At 46.4% G+C, this 23,708-nt stretch overlaps 1 protein-coding gene across 1 annotated transcript in view; it reads left to right on the plus strand.

The window, feature by feature from the left end:
- The window catches only part of CFDP1 (craniofacial development protein 1), a 65,876-nt gene that overhangs the window by 20,777 nt on the left and 21,391 nt on the right, over positions 1 to 23,708 (plus strand). The window lies entirely within an intron of this gene.

Below are 23,708 nucleotides of genomic sequence, written 5' to 3' on the forward strand. Positions count from 1 at the left end.
ATTTGCCCAAGATACGCTGTTACTCAGTTGCTGCAGCTGGATTGTCACTCATTTTTCCAGCCAAGTGTTGCATAGCTTGTAGTTAGATCAGGGCAATGAAAGCATAGTAGGTGTGTGTGTGACTTGACAGCTGCTGTTCCCTGAGATGAATGAGTGCGTAGATGAGCATATTTGTCTTGCTGCTGTTCATGCTGCACAAGGGTTTGTCCCTGCAGAGTGCATTAATTGTAACCTAAGTGTTGTGTTACATGGTTTTGTGCTGGAAAACTTGCCTTGACCTGGACTGGCACTCTTTATTCAGTCTGGGTGGGCACAAAAGGGGTTTGGGTGTCAGTTGAAGCAGGGGCACTTCCTTGCTGTGCATACTGCTGGCGGTCCCATCCCTTCAGACCTGCCTTCCAGTTCCCCCAGCAAATGCCCTGCTGCTCTGAGTGCAGGTGCATTTGGTCGCCCACTGGGAAAGCCCCATGGGCTGGTCACCTTCCTACTGTCTGAGATCAAGGTTTCCTGCTGTATCTTACTGGCCCGGAGGAGGAGGTGAGTGGCCAGTGGGCCTGCACTACTAGTCATTACCAAGGTGCATGGCTGCTTGTGCTGGAGATCTAGTTGCTCAGGAGAAATCGCTAGAGCCCATTCTGAGTTAATGCTGCAGGTATCTGAAGTGAAGAATCCACGTCAAATATGGAAAAAATGGAATAAAAATCAATATAAGAAATAACAAGTTCAAAGACTCTAACTTTCCTCCAGTGTGATTATTTTGGAGGCAGCTCAATTAGGTGGTTGTTCAGTTTGCTGATGTGTGATGGCCTGGCTGCAGTGAGAGGAGGGGAAAAATGCCCTGGGCTTGTTTGTCTTACCTTCTTTCAGAGCAGCAAACCCTGATGCAGTGCAGCCCCACGTGTCTTCCATCTCCTAACTTGCTGCAGAGTGTCCTGGGTTTGTGAAGTGATACTACAGCTGAAGTGTAGCAGTCACGTTTTGATTAACATGCGGAACAGCCCAGTGCTCTTGAGGGTTCAGCAGGAGACCATGTGGGGCAGACTGACCAGTGTGTGCCTTCTGGTGTGAGAGTTTTCTACCTTGGAGTGGTATCCAAGACTGATTCCTTAGGCTGCCAGCAAAAATGCTTGCCTTTGGACTTAGGAGGGTGCTTCCAGCTGGTAAGTCAGCCAGGGTATTTTCAGGTGAGAGAATTACTAACAGGCTTGCAGTGTTTCTTAAAGCCATAAGCAAGTCCCCTTGTGTTACAAAAATTACAAAGGTCAGGTTGTAGACTTAGAGTCAGCTATTGTCCAAGCCCTGCCCCTGTGGAGTGAACAGCCACAAACTTTAGTGACAAGTCTGAGCAGCACCAGAGGACTGACAGAACTTGGTGTAGCCTGATGGCTCTTTGCTGGTGCCCCTTAAAATAGAAGTTTTGGGGAAGAGGGTGCATTTCTCCCTTGTACATTACAGGATAAGACCCAGTCTGGGGCAGTATCAACAGAAGGCAGTGAAAAACCTGTGATTTGAGATCCTAGATGTGCCTCTGGACACCCACTGTGCTGTGAGCCATTGTCAGCCCTGAGGAGCTTTGTCAGCTATTTAAAAAGGAAAAAGAGAAAAGAAGAAAGCCTTGCCCTGTGTGCAGGGCATTCAAGCAGTTTGGAGTGGCCTCTCCATCTGGCTTTTCTTTCTTCACCTTGCAGGCAGCTTGCATTATTTCTGGATGCAGCCAGCCTACCATGCATTTATTTAATTTTCCTTCTCTAAACAGACAGAAGTAATCCAGGAAGGTAGCCATCACAAAACCAAACATCCGGCATCACATCTCCACATTAAAAACCCTTGCAGCACAAGTGGTCCAGAGGAAGAGATGTTTGGGTTTGAGAGTGCATTTCCTGAATGTGTTTAACATCCATACCGGATGTGCTATAAAAAGCTAGATTTGTGCTTGTGAGGGACACGGGGGTGGTTGGAGGAGAATAACTTAAACACTTGGCTGTAATTAAAGCCAGGAGTACAAAACAACCCACCCAGTTCTTTCAGCAGGCTTTGCTAGAAAGGTCGGAAGCCCTTGGTTCCCAGGGATGTAATAGTTTCCCAGCCTTCCCATTATTCCCATCGTGTCCCCCATGACATCCAGCTAGGCAGTGGTTTGTCAGCAGTGGGTGTCAGTTTGTTGGAGGGGTTTGAGGCTGATGCTGTGTTCTGTTTGTGTTTCTGTAATGCTCTTGGGTTGTGTTAGGCTGTTGCTGATGCTGTTAGGGGTATTGGGTGGGATGAGGGGATTCACTGACCTCTTCTAATTTGCTGTCACCAAAAATCAGGTGGAAAGCTCCTGGTGTTCAAAAGAAGCCCTCCACTCACCCCGCTAAGCCTTCTTGCCTGTCTGTTTTAGGGCTTGTTTCCTATCCTTGTGTTGCTCCAGGGCCTTCTGAGGTCAGCAAGAGTATCTCCTGGCTGTAAGTGCATGACCTGATGCAGGGGTCAGTTAGCTCTGTGGGCATCACTGGTGTTCTAGGAGCTGCTTTATGCCCCCTCCCTGGGCCAGGCGGGACCTGCAAGCTGGGTCGATCATCCTCTGTGCTAGTAATCCTGTTTTGCAGCCACCATTTCATATTCAGGGGATGTTAAAGCAAATGAAATCCTCCATGCAGCTTAGAGCAGAATGACTGTGTGCATGTACTTGTGCTTATGTGACTTGAGACACAACGGCAGGGTTGAGCTCCAGCCTGAGAAATACTTGCAAAGACCCAAGCCCTGCATTGTGAGTGGTGGCTGGCTGCCCATCAGTCCCTGATGTGTGTCAAAGCACAGCATAGGAAACAGTGCTGCTGTAGCAGTTCTGAAAATGAAAAAAAAATGTAGTTAGTGGATTTTATTTGAGATTCTCCTCTACGCATCTGTTTCTACATGGCCTGAACAGGGGCCTGGAAGAAAAAGGAAGGTTTTTCACTTGCTTTGTTCTTGCCTCTGCTTATTATCAAACCCATTTGTAATTAAATGCAGACTTGCTCACTCAGCCCCACTTTTGCTTTTCTGTTTGATCATGCCTGAAATTACAGTGGCGGATGTGTGACCTCCTAGGCCTTTTCATGCCTTGTAGGCTGATATAAACACAGGGTAAAATTTGCCTTTGAAGCAAGGCATCACTCCCACAGTGTTCTGGAGGTGTGGTGCTCACCAACCCCCAGGCTGAGTTTCGTCTGCAAGGGTTTGGACCTGGGTGCAAGACCCAGCAGGAAGAGGCACTGCAAGAAAGCTCTGACCTAGAGACACACACTGACCCTGAACAAAGGAAGCAAGATAAACTCTTGCCTGGCCATTGTGGATGCTTTCCTCCCCTAGTCTACTGTAGAGGAATTCATATGGACTGACCATTAAATGGTATGAAAAGCTTCAGGCCATTACTTTGAGAAGTCATTTACTCTCCTGCATGCTAGTGTTGGAGTAGAGCATTAGGAAGATGTCTGTTCATGGCTTCTCTCCCACCTTCAGTGAGTAGGAGGAAGAATGGTGGCAGTCGTTGTGGGAGGATATGGATGATGAGAGAACCTGGAGCCTGTTTGCAGCATCCCAACCCATTACTGTGATTTCTGAGCTAACCTTCCCTTCTAGCCTGGCTACTCCTAGGAGCTGCTTTGCATCCAAAGCTTTCTTTTGCAGAAGCTGCTCTTTCTGCATGAGTTGGCTCAAGCTAAATGGATCCCTTTGCTATCATGATGAAAACTGATTACAGCTGAACACTGATGAGACAAGCGCAGGGCTCTCAGCTTCTCTAAACCTCAGATCTAGAGCAAGTGCTGCAGGATTCACATGCCTCCAGGGAGCAGTTTCATTTCACAGCAGTCCCATGGCTCTTTTTCTCTTCAGAAAGCAGGAATTTACAGTCCAATTTCAGCTCAGCATCAACTGTAAGCAGCTATTTAGCTAAAACTCCTGCACATTTTGCTTGTATGGGCTGAATAAGGGTGCAGATAAAGCAAGTAATCAAGACCTTTGGGGAAGTTGGAGGTAGGCTTTTTCAGTAGTCACTTCAGCAACAGAATAGCTCTGTTAATGATTTTAAGGCTTGTGAGCTTTCTCCTGCGCTTCCCTTACTGGCCTCCAGAGGGTACTGTTCTCTCGGACGGAGAGATCCAGCCCCTTGCACCATAGCCAAATGTCTGGGTGTGAGTAGCACATGACATCTTTCTGTGCACAGCACGATGAAACGGCCAGGGGCAATATTCATGTGCCCTAGAGATAGTTTTACTTGTTTCCTGTTCATGCACTTTGGTTGTGAAAGATAAATGTGGTGGTAGCTGTTCCAAGTGTATAATTTCTCTTTAGGTCTTAGATCCTTTGTTGGCTTTATTTTTGGTTTAATTATTCATTATTAGTGTCTATCTACTGGTATCTGTCTACGTGTATCCCCTCCTTGAATCAACATGGTAATGACACTGGGTGATTTTTTTTGGAGTATCTTGGTTTGATTTGCTAGGGGGGCTGAAATTAATTACCCCATGGGATGAGTGTTTGTATGTGTGTGGAAGAGGAGGTTTGTCATTCGGAAGAACGATGGCTGGTTCAGTACTAAAGAGAAGGGTTTCCATCAGCTGTAGTAAATAAGATGGTGGTTGCCACACACTTGTAAAGCATGCCAGACAACCTTATCCTCTGAACATCTGCCTCCCCTCTTGATGTCAGTGTGGACTGAGGTTTCCAGCATCCCATGAAGCCAGACCCCTTGCAGAGCCTGCACCAGTGCGGATGCTGCTCTCCAGCTGCTGCAGGGTTGGCAGCAGTGAGGGCACCAGTGTGGGCTTCACAATCCAGCTGAGAGGCAAAGTGAGTTGGTCTGTCCAAGCTGTGAACATGGCCACACTGCTGGTGAATCCTGTGCTAGGGACCTGACCACTGCCTGCAGACAGGCTTATCCAGGACTGCAGTCACCTCTGAGCTTAGCTGTGGGTGGGAGAGTTCTGCCATTTTGGGTCTTTGCCCCTTCTCTGAAGTTCTTACCCTTAAGCTTACATTAAGCCTTTTATGATACGAAACATAGCTCCAAGTGTGGGAAGTTTCATACCCACTCTCCCACACGCAAAGCAAAACATGCACTAAACACCCTTTTAAACTAGTCTCTCAGGAGCAATCATTTCTTGTTCTCAGGCTAAATGAGTCAATACCTTCTGCCCCAGCCTCTCTTTTGCAATAGAAATGAATGAGATTCTTTTAGCTCCATTCCACACTTCCCTGCAGCCATGCCAGCACTTGGTGTGGTTGCTTTCGCTTGGGGCAGTGACATCTCCTTGGGAGGAAGTTGAGCAGTGCCTGTACAGCCCTGTGCCTTGCTTCAGTCCTCTGTCTTGATGTGGCTAGGCTGGATCCCTGGGCTGGACTAAGTGGCATCAGCTGTTTCTTTTTCTAGTCTTGTTTGAGGTTCAGAAGAATGGAATCTCAGCTATTTGAGGACTTACATCTCTAAAGCATCTGTCTTATAAAATACAAACAACCCCCTACTAGTCTGGGTCCTTTGATAATTCCCCAATGAAAGTGGTGGGACAGTTTTCCCTTAGGGCAGCACAGGTTTTATGGGGCTTATTTTCATTTGCTTTCATCTCTTAGATCATGCACATTTCTCTTTCCCACTTTGTGAAAATGATTGAGGAAATAAACTGCTAATGGTGAATGAAGCAAGCTGTGTTTTTATTCCAGAGCCTTTGTTAGGTTGCAAAGGGAAATCCCTGAATCTTTCCATGTTAGACTCGGTCTGGTTGGAGTGAGAAGTGAGGGGCAGCCTTGCTTCATGGTGAAAGACTGGGATTGGAATTGGGTTTGAAGAGCTCTTGTTCCCGGCTGTGCCATGGCTTGTGGGTGTGTCTACTAAGAAGATTTGTTTCCACTCCTGTCTTATTTTGCTTTTATAGTGCTTCCTTGCATATTAACTTGAGCTGCACCATGTCCCTCGAGTGTCTCCCTCATAGCAGATGCTTGTTACATCCTCTTGCTTTCCCACACTCGTTTTTCTCATGTCAAGGAAGAAGTTCAGCTGAATCATTCTTTATAAAAGATGAACCAGAAGTAAGGCTGCAGTGGTAGTCAGAGCAGAGCAATGCTTCCTGTTTTCAAGCAGTACTGTTGCTGCAGGCTTTTCACATACTAGTGGCTTAATTCATGGAAAATTACATACTGGTGGCCTCATTCATGGAAAATCAGCACACCAGTATTTTCCAGCACATTTGTTAGCCAGAACTTTGATCTGCATGCTAGGTTTTCAGCCTTGTGTGGGGCTGGGCTTAGAAAACAGGCGTGCCCAGGCTGGTTGGCTTCGTATCAAGGTGTGAAGTCAAGCAGTTAGGGTTAGTTACCATTTAAAATGCTGGTTTTCTCCTTGTCTTAAAGGAGATGCTGGTGTGACTCAGAGCACATGTCTCTCTTCAGAGCTCCAGCCCTTTGATTGGCAGCTGTCTTGCAATGCTCTTTTGTGTCCAGGGAAAGCCTGAGAGAGATTGAGCAAGTGTCTCCAGACATGGGGACTTCTTCTGCTGGTTTCTGGCCATGAGGATGGTTAGCATGGCTGCTATTCACTTTGGCTATTACTGTCCTTGTGTGGAGGTGTCAGAGCCCCCTAGTTCTTGCACTCCCCTTATTATTCCTGTGCAAAACCCTGAGCCTTGAGTGACCTGGTGCACAGGCTGAGCTGAAAGGGCACCTTAAACAGTCTCCAGACTGTCTCAAGCTCTCCAGGGTGCTCTAATCCAGTCTGCCAAGCCATGGAATACCTTATTTCCCTATCCAAGGAGTTTCAAAGCCTTCCTTATGTTTTGGCTTACAGCCCAGACTGCTTTGTCCTGGAGCCCTTGCCTTTGCAGAGCGAGTGCATTCCTTGGGGCAGTTGCTGTACCAAGGGACCCTCTGCAGAGGCAGATAACTGATGTGCTGGCAGCAGACGTCCCTCTGGGTATATGAGGATGTGTGTGTGAGATGCTTGTGTACGCACTGAGGTGGTGAATGGAGGGAACTGATTTGTTTGAAGTTTCTGTTTGAGACTGCCCTTTTTTTTGGGGGGGGGGGGGGGCGGTTGGTGGGAGGTCTGGGGGAGAGGCGTGAAGAGGTATCCCAGGGGAAATTGCATTTTGTGCCCTCTCTTCTCCTAGCATCTACTAGCAATTCTTCCCTGTGAGGGTGGTGAGGCCCTGGCACAGGTTGCCCAGAGAGGCTGTGACTGCCCCACCCCTGGCAGTGTTCAAGGCCACCTTGGACGGAGCCTGGAGCAACCTGCTCTAGTGGAAGGTGTCCCTGCCTGTGGCAGGGGATTGGAACTTGATGAGCTTTAAGGTCCATTCCTACCCAAAGCAGTCTGGGATTATCAGCAAATAACTGTGGATATATGAGTTTGATCCAACCGTGTGAGGCAGCTTTGATACCCTTTTGTGGAACTCATACTTCAGCACTGTTGCTCTGAGCCTTCAGGCAGCCTGTGGACAATACAGATGCCTGTTCTTGAGAACAATGACGGCATTTCTTGAAGTAGCAAGTCCTGGGCATGTGCAGGGCTGGATTGTAAATCTACTGGGTTTTGTCCCTTTAAGGTGCAGGCCTGAGAGCAGCAGGCCGGTTTGCAGCACCTGTGAATGCAAGAAACTTGCACAGTTTAGAAAATACTGACTGAAAGAAATCAAATGGCCATTCTTCAGGAGCTTGCCTGTTTTGCCTTGTGGTTGAGCATGCTGTGTGTCGCCAATATATGTATGCTGTCAGGAAGTCAGTTGAGGTGCTTGTTTAGCAGCAAGGATGGGGTTAAAGCTAACACACAGAGGCTTGCTGATTGCAGCTCTTGGCTTTCATAATGCAAAACCAGTGGGAATTCAGCAACTTGGTCTCCCCCTACCCCCCTTACCACTATTCTAACCTTCCTGACTCATCTGGAGCTGCATCCCTGCTCCTACAGCTCACCCAGGGATGCTCTGCAAAAAAACAGCAGAGGTGTAATGATGGGATTATTAAACTTCCTTGAGAGAACACTGAAAGAGTAATTTTCCAGTGTGGTCTTGCTGTTTCTTTACACTCTGTCTGATATGCAGTGTGCCTGTCTCTTCATCTGTGACCTGCACATTTCCCATTGCAGGCTGGCTGAGGAAGCAGCTGGTATATACTGTATCTCTAATTCTCTCGAGACTGCTATGCAGGGATGTCCTTGGCTTTGCCATAGGCTCTGGATGATGCACAGCAAAGTTGCTTAGGCCAGAAAAACACGAAGGTTTGTACAGCATGCTGTACGGCACTCTGACCTGTGCTGCAGCCAGGAACAGTTCCTGCCATGTACTCCCTGCTAACAGCAGGGTCTCACTGTACATCACATGGTTGTATAAGAGAAGTGCTAAACAGACAATGCAGCCCAGGGCCTTTTGTTGTGCAGCGTTCACTTTAAGGGCAAGCACCAAACTGGTATTTTTCCTAATGTGTAAAATCCCATCTCCCTCCCTGCTGTTTGCAAGAGCCCTTGGAAAGCTGGAAGGGCTCACATTCCCACTCACACGTGTACACTCAAGAGCCTCGCTAGCACTGTTTGGCTGTTTTTTGTTTTCTGCTTCCCAAACTCAAGAGTGTGTAGCATTTGTTTCGGAAACAAAACCCCTTGTAGAGAATTACATGGCCTCTGCAAACAGATGGGTACAAAACAGGTCATGAGCTTTGGACTGGCTCTGTAGTCTGTACAAGATAGCCATCTCCCTCCTCACTTTATGGTTTCATGCCCACTGCATTTAACAGGACTCTTAAGAAACCTTTGAAGCTTTATTATGCCTATGAGACAGTGAAGATGCTTAGCAGGTTTCCCCTGGTCAGTGCTGTATGCAGTGCTTGAATCTTTTATGGGGGTAGAATATCTGCGCTCAGATAGGTAAGGTTTTTCTCCAAAAATCTTTGGAGACTTTTCTCCAAAATCTTTGGGAGTAAAAGTGTGCTGGTGAACATCAGGAAGAGGTTGTTGGTCATAGCTGTTTGAGGGACACTACAGAGCTGACTCTCTTCAGTTTCCTTTGTTACAAACAAATGTCTCGTGGGGAGAAAAATTGCCTTCTCCCTTGTCCTTTAACACTAGATGAGCTGGATGGGAAGCAGGTAGAGCTGCTGTTACAAGGAGTGCTTTCCTGTCTCTCTGTGACCCAGGAATCCTTTGCTCAGTTTTGATACCTTCTTTCTCCGTGACGTGCTGTGCTCCTGTTGTGCGAGGTCAGTATGTGTTTGTGATGCATTGTCCTTAGCTGCTGAATTAATCTTTAACAAGTACCGGACTTGGTGTCTGGTCTGGGGGAGCTTGGGAGGGATAGCATTGGCACCATGGACGCCTGGAAACAAATAAATGACTGTTGTCTTTGACCATGGGATTTCTGGCCATGCTTTTCCTTTATGAGGCAGTATTGATAGGACTGGGAATATAAATCCATGCAGGCTCTGCCACAGGTCATGGAAAATCTTGAGTGTGGTGTCCTGGAACTTAAAACATGGGCAGAAATTGGCATATTCCCACATGCACTTGTCTTTGTGCCAGAGCTTCTACTTTGCTTAATGTGTGACAGGCTGGGAAGGGAGTGGCTGGATCAGCCACTGCAGTTATAAAGTCTTGATTTTCTGTATCAAACTTACAAACCAAGGGAGCCTGGAAGCTCTGAGGAAATGTTCTATCTATGATTCCCAAAGCAAACCCTGAGTTGTCTCTTCTCCCATTTGCTGTGCTTGTCCTCCCCCTTCCACACCTCATGTGTCTTACTGTAGCCTAGGTGGCCAGTTAACATAACCCCAGTCTGTACTGGGCATTACAGGGCACAAGCCTGAACTAGAGAACTGGCAAGGCAAGCCACATTGGCTTCCCGGCAATCCCAGTCTCAGGGTGACAGGGAAAGCTTTGAGGGTGCCTGTACATTTGTTGGTGGTAGACTGGCTTCATAGTTTACAGCTGGGAATAGTAAATGGAGGGGAAAAAAAACCTTCATGCTATGCAGATTTATTGCCACTACCTGTTCTGTAGGACAGATGGCTCCTGGAAGAAGATCCAAGCCTTTCATCCACTGGAAACTCAAGGAGCTTGGTAGCTGGGGGCTCAGTGGGGTGAATCCTAAACCCTCCTTATGTTGGGATGGGACCTCAGTCAACTAGTGTACCTTTTCACCAGTTAAAGTGCAGGGTCCCAAGTCACACTAGAAGATTATTTGGAGTCAGATCCGTTACTGAAATAAAAGAAGGGCTTTGCTATCCAAAAGCTCAGTGCCCTTTCTTTGCCAGGAGCTATGCTTTGCGGGAGGGACTCCAGGCTTTAGCATTGTTCTCTAGGCAATTTGAGCCAAAAGAAGTGTGTTTGAGATGTGTGCTGAAGGTACCAAAACTGTTACCCAAGCTTCTGGGTCACCTCTCTTGTAGCACTTGCTTTCCATGTCACCTTTGTGTCTGCTGGGTTTTATGTGAAAAGTCTGATTGTACCTGGAAAGAAATTTTTAATAAAACAGACAAAAAACCCCAAACAAACCCTGAAACACCTGTCTGAATTGGTCATGTCCGATGTGACAGGCTCGCAAAACAGCTCCTTGGTCAACTACTGTCAGCTACCTCCTCTGCCTGACTGCTACAGCTGAAGGCAAAGCTCATTAGTTCACCTGGCCTCAACTCCTGCACAGCATGCTTCTCCCCAGTCACCCTCTGCCAAACCAGTGGACTTTATTTGGCCTTTCTGGTAAAGGCTTTCAGCTATCTTGAGTTGAAGACCTCAATAAATGAAGAATCCTCCCCTTTTGTTGAGGTTAATTAACTGTGGCAATTAATTGTTGAATAAATTGTTTGAAGTAGTTAAAAATACACCAGAACTTCCCAGAATACAGCAAATTGCTTGAACTCTGCTCTTGTGGATTTTATTTCAGTGTCACTAGGACCTGGTTGTGTTTATGCCTGTTTAATTCAGAAAACTGCCACTGCCCCTGTTGCTCTCCAGCTCTCTCTAGGTGTCTGTCTCTGTATTTGAGGATGCCCAGTGGCTGATTTATGACATTCAGCAGCTTGACCAAGGGCAAACTCCAGAGGTGTATAGCTGTGAGTGATTCATCTTTGCTCCTCATGCTTGGAGATAAATGTCAAGATGGATGTCAGCTGTCTTGCCAATGTGCGAGTGAATCTGGTTTCATATGTGCACCTTGAGCCAAGAATACATGCATTTATATTTTATTCTTTGTTGTAAACCTGGAAACACAGACTGTGCTGGAGGAAGAAGGCCTTTTGGTTTAAAATATTGATACCAATATAACAGGGCTGTGGCTGTGACATCTGGGAGCCCTGAAGCATTAGCTCAGAGATTATGCTGAATGCTCTGGGGAATTTAGTGTTGTACTAAGTAAAAGAAAGGGCATTGCTAAGTGATAGCATGCTTCAGATGCAGAAATAATGGACAGGGTCCTCTTGAGTCCACAGGCTGTGGGTGTGTGGGGCTGAAAATGTGAAAGATTCATACTGAATCTTGGGAAGAGGTCCCTGACAGAGTTTTTTATTTACTTTGATTTGTGATGTAACTGGAAAGAAAGCAGCTGCCCAGAAACCCAGACACCTGTGGATTGATGGCTGTGGAGAAAGAGGTGAAGACTTTGTTCCTTGGAAATGTTGGAGGCATGGAGGATTGGATGTGGTAGGTCATCATCTCTAGAGCCTCAGTGCAGAGCATGCCGAGTAGTTCTGCTGTGTGGTTCTTCATCAGCTAATCAAGCTGAACAGTCATCCAAAAGACATAAGAAGGGCTGAGATACTTTTTAAAGTAACTTTCAGTGTTTTTGTTATCTTTCTGGTCCTTTTAGGGCTTGGAGCCACATGCAGAGTTAATACACAGGCAGACTACGCTGGATTTCTTGCGTGTGCGTTTGTCCCTTCCCCAGCAAGGCACCCATCACATGGCTTGTGAATAAACTGTAACAGGGGCCCACGGACCCCTGAGCTGGCTCCATGCAGAATGTACCTGCCAGTTCTTGGAGGGCTTACTGGCAAAGGCAGACCTTTGTGCAGGCTGAGCTGTGCTGCTTCCAAATCTGAGCTGGCTTTGTGCCTTGCTGTGCCTGGTCTAATAAGCTCCCTCCGAATAGGATTTGCTGGGTAGTGCCTGTTGAGGCACGCAGGCTGGCTGCGTGCAGAGGTCTGATGCTTTGTCTGGGCATTGCAGACCCCCTTCCTCCCCTTCTGCTGTGAGGATGGAGAGCTGGCTATAGGATATGTTCTGCATCTCAACACCAGCTTTTACATTAACTAGTTGTAGTAAGTGTAGTCTATAACATAACTAGTAGTCAATCGTTATTGAATTTTTGCAGGCTGCTCCAATGTAGGGTTTAGCTCTTGCTAATACAGGCGTAGTTGTTGATGGGGATAGCAGAGAACATCACAGCACAGCTGGGACTCATCCAGGCAAGACAAAGCTGTGCAGGAGTGGACTCACCTTTTGTCTTGTGCCAGAGAGGTCTTAGGATCTGATGCATCAGGTAGTGGTGTTGGAGCATGTTGTCATGAGTTAGTGTGTATGCCAGCTGCATACACTGCCTTGTAGAGTTTAAGCACCTTGGCATGTTTAGTTGGAAAAAGCAAAAACAAGCTTATAAAACTTCAGGATAGCTATCTTCATGTAGAAAAGCAAACCACACTGAGAGGCTGTGGGGGACAGGAAGGGGGCTGGTAACCCAGTCACTAATTTCAGCTGCAGTTTCACTCAGTGTGGAGAGAGCAAATGAGAGGATGTGATTTTCCTCTGCCAAGTCCTTTATTTAAATGTAAAATCTGCTTCTGGCTAGTTGCAAAAGACATTGTTAGCAGAGTGGTCTTGTGCAGGACCTCTTTCAGGCTGAGGCTTCACTGTAGCCAGACTATCTGACCGCTGGTTGTTGTGTTCCCGCTATTCCTTTTGCATCCATGCTTGTTGGATCTTTCTGCTGAGCTATTTTGGTGCACTTAGCTGAAACCAGCCTGACTGCCAGCATCGCATGCTAAAACAGCTTTGCAACAGCTGAGTGCTGGAGCCCATGTCAGCAAAGAGGTGGATGGGATTTAAACTGTGAAGTAACTTCAGTCTTAAATATCTCATTCTCCTGAGGCAGGAAAGGTACACCAAAGAAGATTCATTTTACCTTTGAACTTTCATCTTTTCTTAGTTGCATGCTCTTGGGCTGTGCTAGAGACAAGGTCCTGAATTAGACATGACCTTTGGGCAATGGCCTGCTTTCAGTATCTCCTGTTCTGAAAGCTGCTACATGTGCATCTATGTTAAGGTGACTATTAGGATAACATCATATGTTGTATAGGGTTGCAAGAAAAAATATTTCTTGTCCCAGCAGAGCATCACTGGAGTCACATACATGCAAGTGCTAGTGCTCATAGTCTTTGCAGTCGTAGCTCACAACTTTGTGATATCATTTTCTTCAGCTTTTTAATTAAACAGAGGCTTGAATTTCATATATTTTTTTCTGCATTTCTTCTAAGCTTTTAATGTTCACCCCCTTCTGCCCACTTCATCTTTCCCTGGTAGGTTATAGCCTGTTGGAAAACAGAGCACATTGTGAAGGCCAAAGCGAAAGTTGACTCAGCAATCCTTCTCATTTAGGCTGTTCATGGAATAGGAGGTTGGCCTTAAAATACTGCTGCCAAAAAATACTGCTGCTCTAACAGAACTGGTGCCCGCTTTATTAGGTGTTGCTGTGTCCTTTGACTTACTATTTTAAAGAATGGAGTCTACTACTGCCCTAATACCCCATGAAAGAAAGTTTTTATATATTGGAATAATTCCGATTTGTCTGTGAGCAGCATTTGACATCTTTTCTCCAGGTACCTGTCCTAGGCACAGCTCGCATCGCTACTCACAGTGGCCCCTAACCTTAAAGGATTTCATGTGAACTCTGGGATTTGCTGTGTGGAAGTAAATGGGCTTTGCTTATAATATGAATGTCAGCACAGGGGTATGTCTATGGGTTCAGGCTCACCTGTGGTCCTGTAGATCAGGTCTTTCTCTCCCCCATAGGACTTTTCCAGGTTACCTTTGGATCTGCAAAGAGCTACCTGCCAGCTTTCTGCTGGGCACTACTTAAGCTCCTGGAAGCTGGATTGGTCCTGGTGCTGCCAAATTTAGTTCCTGCTAGGAGCCATCTCCCCAGCTCTTCCAAATTGTATGGAGGTGTCAGGATGCATTGCTGCTCTTCTGTGCTTTCCGTCTTGAGGAGAGGGTGGGGCATGAATGTGGGTCCCTTTAGAACAGGGCAATACAGGAATAAAAAGCTTTTCTTATAATTCCCATCATCCTACAACCTGGAACAGATCTGTTCATGACCTTGGAGCAGATGGGTGTCAAGACCTGATCCAGCATGCCTGAGTGTGATCTTGCTTCTGTGTATGAAGCTGGATGCAAACACGTCAGCAATGCAGGATTAACTGCTAGTGAGGTGCTGGTATAAAGAGAAAAGCAGGTATCATCAAGGGTTCTCCATAAAGCAATCAGTGACAAGTTGGGGTGATATTCCAGGGGAGGGAGCTGGCCAGAGAGCAATGCTTTGCATGACAATGGTGGGAACTGTGGGTGTCTGTCATTCCCGGAAATATGCTCAAGTGCCCTTTTTCCACCAGGGAATTAAGAAGTTACGCAGAGTCAGCCTAGTTTCATTAATGGATTTAAAACAGGTTTTGGCAGAAGGCAGCCCAGCACATCAGGAATGGAACAGAAAATATTCTTCCCAAATCCAAGAGCCTGGAAACTGCCTCTCACACCATCAAAATCAAGTGACAAAAGCTGCTCTTGTTGTAATCTGAAATCTTTCTCTCTTCTCCCTCCCCCACATCCATGGTGTGCTTGAGTGCATAGGCTATTTATCAGCAAATTTAAAGCTATAGGCACACAAGTATTGTGAAATCACCCTGGGACCCTGCATTGGAGAAGGAACATGTTGCATTACATGGTACTTACAAAGCAGCTGAATTCAGTCTCTCGGTTACAGCTCCAGGTACTTGCTAATATTTTTTTTCCTTTTAACCCTTGTTTCTTCTCCAGTCTGATCTGCATTTTTGACAGGTGATTATTACCAGTGAAAGAGTTGACAGCTTAGGTTGTCTCAAGTGATGCAGAAGTCCTGATGCTATTTGTCACGCATGCAGGTTGTCTTTGAGCATTTGGAAAGAAAGGCTGTAGAAAACTTGCATGTTATGAAGCTTGTCTGCACTAGCACGAGCAGGAGCGCTGATCACTGCTCTGTCGGGCCAGAACCTGGTCCCAGAATACCCCTAAGATCACAGGATGTCTTGGACCTCAGTGGTCCAATGGTCCAAGACTGAAGCACTGCTAGTCATGAAATCTGGAACAAAGCAAGGCCAACAACTAGACAACTCTTTTTGTAGGTGTTTTCAGCATTTCCCTGGTCCAGTCTTTAGTGCTGTTTCCTAACTCTCTGTTTGGGGTAAGTATCTCACTCAGCTTTGGCTTCCCCACATGCCTGGAGCTGTCATCAGTGACACCAGCTTCTGGGTTTGTTCTCTACAGTGGGTGCCTCTTACAAAATTCATCTCACCAGTGGGTAATCTGTGATTTAGTTCAATGGAGAAGCTTGTCAGTGTCAGACCCAAACCTAGTCAGTGTGTAAATACCTTCTTCCTATGCTGAAAGACTCTAGGGATGCTCAGATGGGTTGCTCAGGGTATCTCAGGCCATGTTCAGAGTTGGGATTACCTTGCTGCACAAACTCCTGCGGCATTTTGAGACATGTTGGTAGGAAGAAGAATATTCCACCATAGTTGGCGGTGGTTGTCCTGTGGAAAGTACCATGTATAAGATTTGCACAACTAGGAAGAAATGAATTCCATGAAGGGGTATTTTCAGCTTCTTAACGTACAAAATTTTTTGTGGCTGCAGTTTGGCAGGGTCTTACCTCTTGCAACAGAGGTCAGTCCTTCCATACAATGAATGCTAGAGCTGGTTTATCCTATTTTCACTAAGCTGCGAAAGTTGTTTTTCTACCATGCTTGTTTCCCCACCCTTAGGCTCCATCTGTACACTCCAAAATAGTAGGAGGAAGAGGGCAGAGAAAGAACAAAGGCTCATAATACAAATGGAAGGAAACTAGGGAAATTCAGGAGGAAATGGACAGTGAGAAATACAAAAAGATCCAGCTGCGCTGAATGCATGGGGCGTGAATGCACAGGGATGCTTTCTGCTTGGTATTCAGAGCTCAAGACCTGCATTGTGGAGCTGAACTTTCCTTTGAGTCAGTGACCTATTCAGACACCTAACAATGTCCATTATGTGCAGTCAGCTTGTTTATGCCCAATGCTGGGCTTTCTTACCTTTGTTTCATATACAAAAGACCAATATCCTACTTGCAAAGTGGCCAGGGCAAGCTAGATTTCTCTGTGTGAGCTCTTGACCATCAGCTTTCACATCATGTTACTTAAGACAGATTTCAGAGGACAACGTAGGATGATAAGATGCTCAAGGAGAACATCTGCTGATGAAAAGACTGTTCTTGGTAGAGTGATAGCAAATGTCTTTCTCCTTTGAAGGCTGAGGGTGGAGAGAAGGTAGCAAGAGGTGGGTCCCTGCCTCTCTGGAGTTGCAGTGATTAAGTTGGTACCATAAGGCAGCCTGAAGATAAGTCCAGAACTGTGCTGAGGCTTGGTGATAGTGTGAGACCAGCCTGCCAACGATGCCCATGCATCACTGCAGGCAAGAGCAGGGGAGAGGGGAAACCTGGGGATCTGGTGGTGAACATCTCCACTGTGGAGAGGCAAGCAGAGCTGCCGCTGCTTGCATCCTTGCTGCAGAATAGGTGGGGCTATCAGCCCACATTAGAGCTCTGCTTAGGTTTGTCCTGCAGCTGCAGAGAAATCAGATGGCCCAGGTTTCACACACACACACACACACACACACACACGGGGATCCCCAGAGAGGCTTTGTAGTCTCTCTGCAGAGTCCAGGGCAGCAGCTGAAGCGTGCTCTCTCTGTGACCTTGGGCAGCCCAAGGTTTTACCCTGTTACTTGGAAACAGCTTCCACCTCCACTACAAAATACAACACGCATTGTCATCGGATCCCATGGAGGCTCTGATTAATGTGAGAGCTGAAGCACAGCTTTCAGGTGAGAAGGAATAATGTGCAATATGCCTTGGCCTTAACTGTAGTAGTTTTCTGCGTGAGGATGTCATTCTCAGTTGAGGGAGATGCTCTTTAACCCAGCCCACCAAGAAGTAATTGTAAGCAGTGGCTGAAAGAGCTGGACTTAGAAATAAGGTACACATTTCGTGGTGAGAGCAGTTTGGGCATTGGAGCAAGTCTGTGCAGACGATGGTGCTTTTTCCTTTTTAACGAAAGAAAGCATTTTGGCAGCTTGCTTGTTCCATATGATGCCCTTGCTTAACCACTGCTCATTAGTTAGAGCCACTTAGCAGCTTTAAATCTGTTTCTTTAGGGGGGGAAATGAATTCTGCATATTCAGGGAAACATCTGTCCTCATTCAGAGCAGAAACTGTAGCTAACTAACATGGTCCCTGGAGGGTGTGGGAGAGCTCCAGTTCCACTGCTGCTCTGCAGTCACTTCTAAGAGAACGGAGCTGGCTGTGAAAGGTGAAGCAAGTGGTGTAGTAATGTTGCCCTATATGTAGAAAAGTCAAGTGGTGCCTCTTTGAAGCCTCAAATGTGTGTGCAGCATATGACACCTGAGGAGTGTTTTATTCATGTTTGTCCTCAGGAAATCATGTTGCTTTGTAAGCTGAGCCTTTTTAAGTGTCATAAGTTTGGCACCCCAAAAACTGGGCTTTAGCGGGCACTTCTGGAAGAAGTCAGCCTGAGCTGTATTTTCCTGACTCAGATCCTTGCAGTAAGAACTGAGGAATGAAGCATTTAAATAGGGGAAAAAAAGATAAATAGAAGCTACAGTGCAGCTAGATAATGTCAATCTTGTCATTGCTTTTAATATTCATTTCCAGGCACGGCAATCACACTGTCAGTTTTAAGTTAAGCAACCTTTAGTCCTAGTCAGCTTCTGTCTGTGTACATGAAAGAGATGGCTGAGCCCACAGCTGCTAAAAGCATTTCTCAATTGCTTATATTTCACTAGGTATTTAAAGATTAGGTTGGGGTGTAGAGGATGAAAGGGTTTTTTCTTTATCTTTTAATAAGAAACTTGTATTTGAAGATATGAGGAAGACCAAAGACTTGAGGCATCTAACATGCTCCTCTTTTCCCTGCTGCTCCCTCTGAGTGTGGTGGGGGTAGAGAAACATGTAGGAGGTCATACAGGGAATAAAATCGTGTCCCTCTTGGCCTGCTGCTTACTGCAGCCCTGCCTTGGTTCCCAAAATTGATGGGTAAGGATGTGCCGTGCTGGAGTTCTCATGACATAGCCTTGCTTGCAGTGCAGGAGACCAAGCAATGTACGTGGAAATTAAATATATGGGGCTTTGTCCACTTTAAACATGAATAGCAAAAGGGGAGGATGAGATTTCTGCCTGTAATGCTTTGAAACATTCCTGTAGTCACTTGCTTTTGCTGTCTCCAATGACTGTCCAACCCTTTTTGGGGAAAGGAACACCTTCATGAGCCTTGTGGTTCTCCAGCCCTTCAATCAAAAAAAACCATCCCTCATACCTCCAGAAAACTATCTGGCAAGATCAGAGAGGACCAGATTAACATTGTCCTGAACAAAAGAAGAAAGCAGCAGGGGAGAAATTGCTTGGAGAAAGGCTTCCAGCTGTCTGTATTTAAAAATGTGGTAAGGGGGAACACAGGCATGGATCCCAGTGTAAAACAAAGCCAGCAGCTTTCATGTCCCCTTTAAGGCAGACACATGTGGTAGGAGCAAAGATGCTCCCCTTGTTGGAGCTGTGTGATCATAGAGCTGAGTAGCGTAGGGACTGCATTCACAGCAGCGTGTGTTCGGGAGGAGGGTGTGAACAGTTCCCACACAGCCTGAAACAGTATCCACCAGCCTCCTGCCAGCCGCTGGCAGGTTGAAACAAGTGATGGCGTTGCGTCAAGGGAATTTGATGGTGAGCTAGTTGTGTGTGGTGTAACAGACTTAACTGGTGGCTGGGGTGCTTGCTTTGTTAATAGCTTAACTGGGCATAGAAGGCTCTGACTTTGTGATCTGACTTGGGAAGTGTGATCTGACTTGAAAGCTCTGACTTGGGAGTGTGAGGGACTGTTGGGCACACCAGACCTAGCACCCTGTATATTACCAGATGCGTGTAATGTGGATGAGGAGGACACAGGGAGCTTCAGCCCAAGCTAAAGCAGTGTGTCTGGAGGGTGGTGGAAGTGCCCAGCAGCACAGAAACAGTGCTGCTGTGGGGACACAGAGTGAATCTGTACATCCTTCTGCTGGCAAGCTCCAAGCCAGCTTGGGTTTTCCGTGTGGCTCTGAGTGAAGCCACCCATGAGGAGTGAAGGCCTCGGGGCAGTCCTGCAGCTACAAGTGCACTTTGTTATTTGTCTGACTTTTCATTTGGATTGTACACTACCTGGATGTGCAGCTTGGCTGAGAAAGCCTGGCCATGCTGTGGAAGTGCTGGTAGGTCAGCTGTGTGCCTGAGGTCAGGGACTTTTGTTCCAGTGCTTGATTCCTTTGCTTTTTTAGCTTATCCAGTTGAAGGAGCCTCAGGGCCTGATGGCAAGAAATGCAAGGTGAAAAGGGGGTGACCTTGGTAGCCAGGTTGACCTGGCTGTACACTCCCCAGGTCCCAGGCTGTGCCTCATTCATACCAGTGGAGGGCTGAGGGGTTGTGTCTGTCCTTCTGAAGTGCAGCATCATTCCTTGCAATGGTTTAACTCTGAGAGTTAATACCTCCAGGTCACCTTTCTTGGTATAAACCAGCACCACCTATTACTTTGGTCTCTCTGCTCCCATCTTGTGCTCTAGCAGTCCGGTTCTCCTCCTGAGTCTAAAAGGGGTGCTTGCCAGTTCACACCTTCAACTCAATGAACTGTGCAAGGTTAGGAAGCCAATAGGGAAATTCTGCCTCCAACTCATCAGATGGAAGAACCAGGTAAAATAAACACTTGCCTTCTGAAGCAGTTACTTGGGATTGTGCCGATGCAGACTTTCCCATCTGTTCTGTTCTCACAGTTGAATGTGGCAGGATCTTGATCAGGTAAGATTCACCCCACCTGGGAGATGTTCCTGTAGGATCTTGCTGTGAGGGAGAAGAAAACCGAAGGGGATTTTTGCGCATAACGTAAGAATCCTGCTTCTAAGCTGTGCCTTTGGGCATATATTTAAATGGAAAGAGCTGTCAGTTTTTCTTCCATTGGAATTTATTCTTCTGTTGCTGCACTCAGGTGAGGGTATACTGTGACAAATGACCGTCTCTTGTGGCAGCTTCACCCCACAGCCTTTTGCTGTTCAGAATTGGACTTTTTTAGCTCTGCTTCTGAAAAGGGGTGTTTAGGGAGACTTGCTTTGCTTTTGTTGCCTGTGCACAGTTAGCAAGGTGATGGTAACAGGAGAAAGTATGGTTCAGTTTCTCCTTGCACACTGTTACACTGGCTTGGCTTCGGGCATCACAAAATCACAAAGGTTGGAAGGGACCTCTGGCAACTTTGTGTTCTACCTGCTCTTCACAGCAGGAGACTAAATTGGCGTTCCCGGGGTGAGCCTCAGCCTGCAGAGAATGTATGTGGTAACCCAAAAGGTGGGAGGCACCCTAATTTGACATGCAGACCCTTTTTCTGCCATGTTCAGGAGGTGTTTGTGTTGTATCAGACGAGCATCTTTATGAAACCCCCTGCTCTGTCCACGCTGCTGTGGTGGTACACAGCTTTCACACCCTTCATTTGCTGCTTCTCAGTGGATTGCACTAGTAACCGTGGTTTTCTGCAGCATGACATTGCTTTGCACCTGCTCCAGCACACAGGATTTTAGAGGGTGTTCACATGGTCACAGCATGTTCATTCAGCGTCCATGGACAGTTTAAGCCTTTAAGCCTGAAGAGCGCTGATTTGGTGGTGTAAACCTTTCTATCAGATTTTCCAGGCTGGGTTGTGGACAGCAGCTCTCCTCTACTTTTAACCAGGTAGCACAATCCTCTTGTTGGAAATCACAAGTCACCCAGTGTTATGTTTGATTGATTGTGGGAGGGAGTGATGCTAACTTTGCATGAGGTCTTTAAATACTTGGCAAGTTTTCCTCTTAATACTCAAGTCCTGGGGGAAAGTGACCAGATAAGAACCTCTGCTTTTGAGGGAAGAAAAGTTAAGTTTCTACTTCTAAAGGCTGGAAGGAAAGGACAGCCACCCTGGCTGGCTTAACCTAAGGCTTAGTCTGCTTTTATTTTCTGCAATGTCTAACTTTTAAGCTAACCTCGACTTGGAGGGGTTGCATAGGCTGACTCATGGCTTTTGCACAGTGGGGTTGGCAGCTCTAGAGAAGAACCCCCATGTGCTTTTGGTTACGCTAATGTTCATGTGCCTATGAAATTTGGGTGTGTGCACTGTTTCACAGTGCTGTTTGTTACCACCATTTGGCTGGATGTAGGTGCCGTCATCTGTAATTTGGCTGGTGCTAATACATCAACATGATGCAAATCTGCCTTTAGTTAGCTGTTTCCTTCTCCCAGCTGTATGACAATGTGGAGTTTAGGTGTTTGAATCTGCAAGCAAAGTCGCTGTGAGAGGATCGTAATTTGCCCTGGTTTAATTACATGCTCAGAGACAAGGCTTGTACTGAAAAAGTTGGGGGTTTCTTTTGGCTTCTGAACCCATTCAGACACCCTCTAGTATAAAAAAGAGAATATTTTATTATCAGGAATATTACTCTCCTGGTTGGGGTAAAACTGCTGGGTACTTTTCCAGTCTTACCAGTTAATGATGAGCTGAAAGTGGATCAGCTGGCTCAATTTAATAGCAGAAGTGGAGGAAAGCTGATGTTGGTGCATGGTTTTTCTCTGTCTGCAGTGATCCTTAGCTCAGAAGAGTGCATCTCTGCTAATTGACTATTAAATGAGATTGCATGTCGAGGTGCACTCTCTTGCCATTTCAGTCGTTTAAGGAATAAGTTTCTGATCAGCTGCACATATGGGTCTTAAATATAATCTGCTTAATGACTGGAGGGCTTTGACATTCTACTATTAAGGTGCCCATGTTTTGGGTTCCAAACCAAACCTTTGGGGTGGGGGGTTTAGCAGGGGTGGTTTTTTTTCTGAAATGATAATGTTCCAAACAACAAAGGCTGCACTTTAACCTCAAAGAGAGACTTGGAAGCAGCACAGAGTCAGCCTAGAGAGATCTCTTTTAGCTGAAGATTTCTAGGATTACATACATGTTACCACATGCCTGGACCACCAGTTAGACACCTACCTGGCCACAGATCCTTTGTCTCAGTTGCTGTGCATGCAAATAATGTGTGTTTGCATGTGTTTACCCAGTTTGGAAAAAAAATCTGAGCCCTGAGGGATTCAAGCTTCCTTTTGTATTATGAAACAGGCCACGATGAGAGCCAGCTGAAGCTCACTGCCTACTTTGCAGAGGCACTGAAGGCTCCAGGAGGCTTTTGGACCCCATGTGCTTGGTGTTTGAGGAAGGACATTTAGTCCTGTTGTTTAATGAGGCTTCCCACTGCCATTTTAAGGAGCTCTGCTGACATACTCCAGAGGGAATCCCAGCCCAGGCTTGAGAGATAGCAGCAGCCAGGGGTCCAAGTCAAAATGGTCTGGGTGAAAGGAGGAGCTAGCTGCAAACAGCGGCAGGGTTGCTTTTTCCTCTTCAAATCCTGCTCTGTTTTGCTCAGCTAGGCCAGCCCCTGCCACCATTTGCCGCAAGCAGGGATGCAGGGGAGAGATGCTTCTTGTCCTTGAGGCTGGGACACCCTCCCCAAGGTGTGGGGAAGTCATAGATTATCTGGATGCTTTCTGGTCCCCTTCTCCTCCACCCTAGCTGATTGATATACGTCATATTAAAGCCTCAATATCATGTGGCAACTGGCACAGCAGGCTAGAAATGGAAAGGGGGACAAGACTCAGACTTGCTCTGCTGTTTTAGAGTACATGCTGCAGGAGCAGTTGGTATTTTATTGCTGATATTAAACCTGGATGTGTGGAGAGAAGGGAGAAGATGCCTAACACAGAATGCCAGATACCCAAGCCACTAAAGAGACACTGCCGTAATTTTGTAAATCAAAAGCAGGTTTTCAGCCTTCCCAGAAATATGCACTTACAAATGCTAACCATCAAATAGCCTAAATTACTGATCCAGCAGATTAATCCATAAATCAAGGTAGGCTTAGAATAGCCCTTCGAGTACAGTGTTTTTAGTAAATGGCATCTAGTTCAGTGCTTTCTGTCTCTTCTTCTTCTGACCTGACAAATAATGTAGCCTCTTGTTTGTGTTATGCTAAAATCTGCTGTAGGAAAGCTGCTCAAAAGAGGGTCTTTCTAAGCTATTACACAGTGTGTATCTCTAGGAGAGAGGGCTTCTGCATGCAGAAGTAAATGGGAGAACACATCATGAGTGGTTCCTAGAGCTTCAAAATCCAGCCTGCCTGTTTTTCCTCTCTGTCTCTTGCTTTCTTGCTCCAGACACTTGTAATTAGAGAATATTGAAGATTCATTGTATTGCTCATCATAAAACCTCAAAGCAAGGATCAGCCGTGGGAGCGGTACATTTCTTTTGTAACCTGAAGTAAAAGTAAAGCTGCTCCATGCACCACATCCCGCTGAAATGAGTCAAGCTGCCACTTTTTTCTAAGGTGACATTACCAGGTA

The sequence above is a fragment of the Pezoporus occidentalis genome, unplaced genomic scaffold (assembly GCF_034315485.1).
Source record: "Pezoporus occidentalis ecotype Australia unplaced genomic scaffold, CSIRO_AGI_Poc_V1 ctg135, whole genome shotgun sequence".
NCBI classification, from domain to species: domain Eukaryota; kingdom Metazoa; phylum Chordata; class Aves; order Psittaciformes; family Psittacidae; genus Pezoporus; species Pezoporus occidentalis.